The sequence below is a fragment of the Schistocerca piceifrons genome, chromosome 5, assembly GCF_021461385.2.
Source record: "Schistocerca piceifrons isolate TAMUIC-IGC-003096 chromosome 5, iqSchPice1.1, whole genome shotgun sequence".
Lineage (NCBI taxonomy): Eukaryota > Metazoa > Arthropoda > Insecta > Orthoptera > Acrididae > Schistocerca > Schistocerca piceifrons.
Window position 1 is genome coordinate 514,919,016 of NC_060142.1, and position 5,014 is coordinate 514,924,029.

General features: G+C 45.7%; 1 non-coding gene across 1 annotated transcript; it reads left to right on the top strand.

The window, feature by feature from the left end:
• Positions 1-3,019: 3,019 nt before the first annotated feature.
• Positions 3,020-3,094, top strand: Trnas-cga. Its single transcript has one exon. It is a non-coding gene; the product is annotated as a tRNA-Ser (tRNA).
• Positions 3,095-5,014: the final 1,920 nt, after the last annotated feature.

Here is a 5,014-nt window from a genome sequence, read left to right on the forward strand (position 1 = left end):
CTCTACGATCGTCTCCATGGGAGAATAGCAGCCTGCATTGCTGCGAAAGGTGGATATACACTGTACTAGTGCCGACATTGTGCATGCTCTGTTGCCTGTGTCTATGTGCCTGTGATTCTGTCAGTGTGATCATGTGATGTATCTGACCCCAGGAATGTGTCAATAAAGTTTCCCCTTCCTGGGACAATGAATTCACGGTGTTCTTATTTCAATTTCCAGGAGTGTATTTGGCTGTTAATGAGTGGAATTGTAGAACAAGTGATGTACCGGGCCTCACCTAGTAAAAGTGGTCGCGTTACCATCATGTTTTCAAATGGTTTTAGCACGGAATGGTACCTTTCCGGACGCAGGTTCCAATTAAGAATATTATCTACTCATTACCCTCTATCTAGAATTTCGTACTGGAATTTCCCAACACCCTTTGTAAATTATCTATTGGATAAAGTTGGCAGCTTCATGAGGCTATTGGCAGGTGGTGCAATGTGTATAACAAGTAGCAACGCCATGTTACTGTAGCGAAGTACAAGCAGATCTGCAGAGGATCGATGATCGGTGCGGGAAAGTGAGTTGGTCCTGAATGTAAACGGATGAGATGTAGTGCGCATATGTGAGTGAATGCATCCGCGACTGTGCGAATATAATAATAACAAAAGATCACTGCAACCGTAATTGCCATAGAACTCCTAGATGTAACCATCCGAAGTGGTCTGAAGAGGAATGATCATATAAAACAAATTTCAGGAAAAGCAGATGCCATGGTGAGATTCTTTAAATGTTCGACCGATTCTCTATTATTGCCCATCCATCTGTAACCCTTGCCGAATTGTATCGCTGGAACGGGTACAGCAGACCCAACGAAAGCGGCACGTTTTGTCATGGGATCGTTACGAAGTGCGAGTGTGTTACGAAGATGCTCAGCCACCTCAGCTTAAAAGCGCCACAAGAAATGCGTTTTATATAGGGTGGGTAAAATAAAATTGTCGTAGAAAATACACTGCACAACAGAATAAATGGATCACTTATTTGAAAACCCACAATTTTCTCCCTTTACGACGCCTGTCTTTGAAATTTGGCTGATAGGTGTCCACAACATTCCTCTGTAATAGTACAATTGTGTGGAGTCCTGCAACGTCATCCTCGGATTGACGACGCACGAGACAGAAAGCTGCCGACGCACGCGTGTAAAGTGTTTAATGACGTCGTATTGGTACCAAATATCCCCACAGCTCTGCCCAACGCCACGGTGGATGTGTCACAGGAATGGAAAGATCGTCACAGACACTCTTACATTTCAGCCCTTCTCTTAAGTCTCTGCAGTGGAGGTCAGAACCGAGATGCCCAGAGCTGAAATTACGCCGTTTTCTTTTCGGGTTTGCGCTACTTTCGAGGATGAACGCGTCCTACAGCAGCAGGGATCTACGGCAGAGTGTGCACTGCCACTCCGGAATCTGGCTCACGTAGCAGCTCTTGGGCTCGGCACAGGTCCCTCCGGCGCTCCATTACGATGCAGATGGCGCCGGCCGTGTGGTGCCTATCGCCAAATCAATCAGCCAGTCGCCTTGGTCTTTTTATGCCGAGTCGCTTTGCGGCTTCTCATTCCTCTCCCCTGTAACAAATGCGGCCGCAGTAACTCAGGAACGCGAAGAAGTGCTAGTCCAGAGACACGCGCTAATTAAACGCCTGCGGCTATCCGTAATCGGCGACCGGCTCACACTAACTACTTTCATTGTCCCTCTTAACATACGAGATTTCGCCGTCAACGCTACGAATAAATATATTGGCGTTATGTTTCACAGCATCTAGAACTGGTCCAGTGTTCCAGCTGTCGAGATGCCAGGTAATACGATGGGCGTTCAATAAGTAATGCGACACATTTTTCTCGACCATTTTCAGTTGAAAAACTTGCAGACTTTGCTATGGGACATCGTGGAATATTCGCACTTCTAACACCCACACTTTCATGAAGCTCTGACATGTGGCGCCGCTATACGTAACTTTCAAAATTCTTTAACAGATGTGCTTCCCAGGCAGGGAGCCGTCATTGAGTTTCCTTTGGCGGAAAACCAAGGCACCGCAGATATTCATAGGCGCTTGCAGAATGTCTACGGAAACCTGGCAGTGAACAAAAGCACGGTGAGTCGTTGAATGAGGCGTCTGTCATCATCGCAACAAGATCGCGCAAACCTGCCCTGTATCCCGCTTTCCGGCAGGCCGCACACACCTGTTCGTCGTTATAAAAAATGCAATCGAAACTATTCTTCTCCATGACAACGCAGAGTCTAAGTGAAGTCTACGCACCCGGGAGGAGCTCAAAAAACTTCATTTGACAGAACTTTCTGATCCACCCTACAGCCAGGATCGCACACCTTCCGATTTCCACTTGTTTGGCTCAATGAACGATGTACTCCGCGGGAAGCAGTACGTGGGTTATGGGGAGGTTATTGATGCAGCAATACACAGAATTCGATGTAGAGTGGCACCATGCGACCATACAAGCACTCCCAGTTGCATAAGGCCTTCGCAATGTACGGAATTGTGTTGAAAAATAGGGTTTTGCAACCAAAAGAGTAGTGAATAGTATAGTATCCAGAATGAGATTTTCACTCTGCAGCGGAGCGTGCGCTGATATGAAAGTTCCTGGAAGATTAAAACTGTGTGCCGGACCTAGACTCGAACTCATGACCTCTGCCTTTCGCCGGCAAGTGCTCTACCAACTGAGCTACCCACGCACGACTCACGCCCCCTCCTCACAGCTTTACTTCCGCCAGTACTTCGTCTCCTACTTTCCAAACTTCGCAGAAGCTCTCCTGCGAACCTTGCAGAACTAGCACTCCTGGAAGAAAGGATATTGCGGATACATGGCTTAGCCACAGCCTGGGGAATGTTTCCAGAATGAGATTTTCACTCTGCAGCGGAGTGTGCGCTGATATGAAACTTCGCAGGAGAGCTTCTGTAAAGTTTGGAAGGTAGGAGACAAGGTACTGACAGAAGTAAAGCTGTGAGGACGGGGAGTGAGTCGTGCTTGGATAGCTCAGTTGGTAGAGCACTTGTCCGCGAAAGGCAAAGGTCCCGAGTTCGAGTCTCGGTCCGGCACACAGATTTAATCTGCCAGGAAGTTTAATAGTATAGTATACTGGAATCCTGAATAGCTTTCAGAAAAACAGTGTTGTATTACCTATTAATGCCCCTCAAATCTCAGTCCGCAATATTCATGAGTGAATTTTCTCAGTGACCATTATACTAATGTAACATTGATGTGATGACGAACCCTCTGCAAAACTCATGTCATTACTCATGGATAAACGACGCTTGCTGGAAATACAGAAATTAAAAAAAGCCTCCCATTACACAGATGTCTGCATTATAACTGGTAGTAAGTACTATTAAAGCCGCGTGGATGCGGCACCAGTATATTTCTAAAAATGTACTTAGAAGCCACTATCGACTTCAATGAAATGAAAATATCATCTAAGTTACATTCTCTTCTGTGTGTATGACACCGGCTACTGAATAATCTGTCCGTAATCGGGGGAAATGGGGAAGAAAGCGACAATGGCCTTGTCATATGAGCAAGCGTCACAAGAGCCTCAAACTACACTCACACGAAAAATCTAAACGCTTGGTATGCATGATACGATGGAAGCGCTATTCCCCACAAATTATGCCATTAGCGGATATGCAAATGTTTGGTGTTGTACCTATTGATAGCAGCTAGAGCGGTTAGCAGAGTGTATTTGTGTTCGCACAATGCAATCATGCTATCTGGCCCGACAGGGTGTAGATGCGACGAAAGTGCTGTGCGTCTTGATGATACCGAACATTATGAAAGACCATCGGAGCAGCTACATGATCACGAGAAATAACGACATCAGCGAGGGAGATCATTGTGAATCTGCATGTGGATAGCTCACAGAATCACCCAATATCCAAGCATATAGGATGTTCGAATATGCCAGTCTTCCGGTATTGGACTGATTTGGAACGTGAGAAACACTACACTCGTCGTCAATCTGCGTGTGAACCAAGTCTAAACAGAACAACAGACTTCCTCATTACGCATTAAGTGCATGATAACCCTTCACAATTCTATACATCAACTGGGTACAAATAATGGACTCACTTTTAAGGCGTCTCGCGAACCTGCACCAATGGTTAGAAGCTAGCAGAAGGCAACCAACAAATCGCCAACCCATGAATATGCTGATGCCAACACAACATAGACAACTGCCGAAGGAATGGGCTCTACCTGTGAAGTATGGAGTCGTGAAGAGCGGCGTCGCATCGTTTCCAGTGATGAATTACGATTCGTCACTATCTCGAAAGACTATCGTCTGCCAGTATGTATCAATATTTTGGAGACACGCTGATGTTACCGCCCGCATCGCGGTGTGGGGACGCATAGGGTCAATTATGTCAATTATGGTACTGACTGTGACAACTCTGACGGTACAGCTGTTAGTCTCAGGCATACTGCGTTCTCTTGTGTTGTCACTCAGACGTATTCTAGTTACCAGGCTGCAGTAGTATACTGCTCGTCCATACACGACACGGGCGTCTGTTAACTGTCTACGTTATGTTTGATACTTTCTTGACCTCCTAGATCCGCTGATCTGTCCCTGATAGAACATTTGTGGACCAGCTCACACGTGAACTCCCAATTTCGTCGTTAACACGGGTTTGTAATCACCGAAATAAAACCACATAGCTACACGAAGTGAGAAATTTCGTCTCACCATTTCCACTCCTTTTAAGATTCTTTTTTGTCATTGAGTTTATTTGGGGGAGTGATGGATAAAATAAATGTAAATAGCTTGACGAAGCTACTCACAAATTTGAGTTTGTCTTAGGCAATGCTTGACCAGTCCACACCGGGATAAATGTTACTTGTGATGAATGTAGAGCACTTAATCAGATGCAGAAAAACAGTAACTAGCATTTCTTCTTTTTCATCTTCTTGTTCTTGCTGGGGTCCTACAGCTGTCACCGCATCTAACATCTCTGTCGCGAAAAGCCT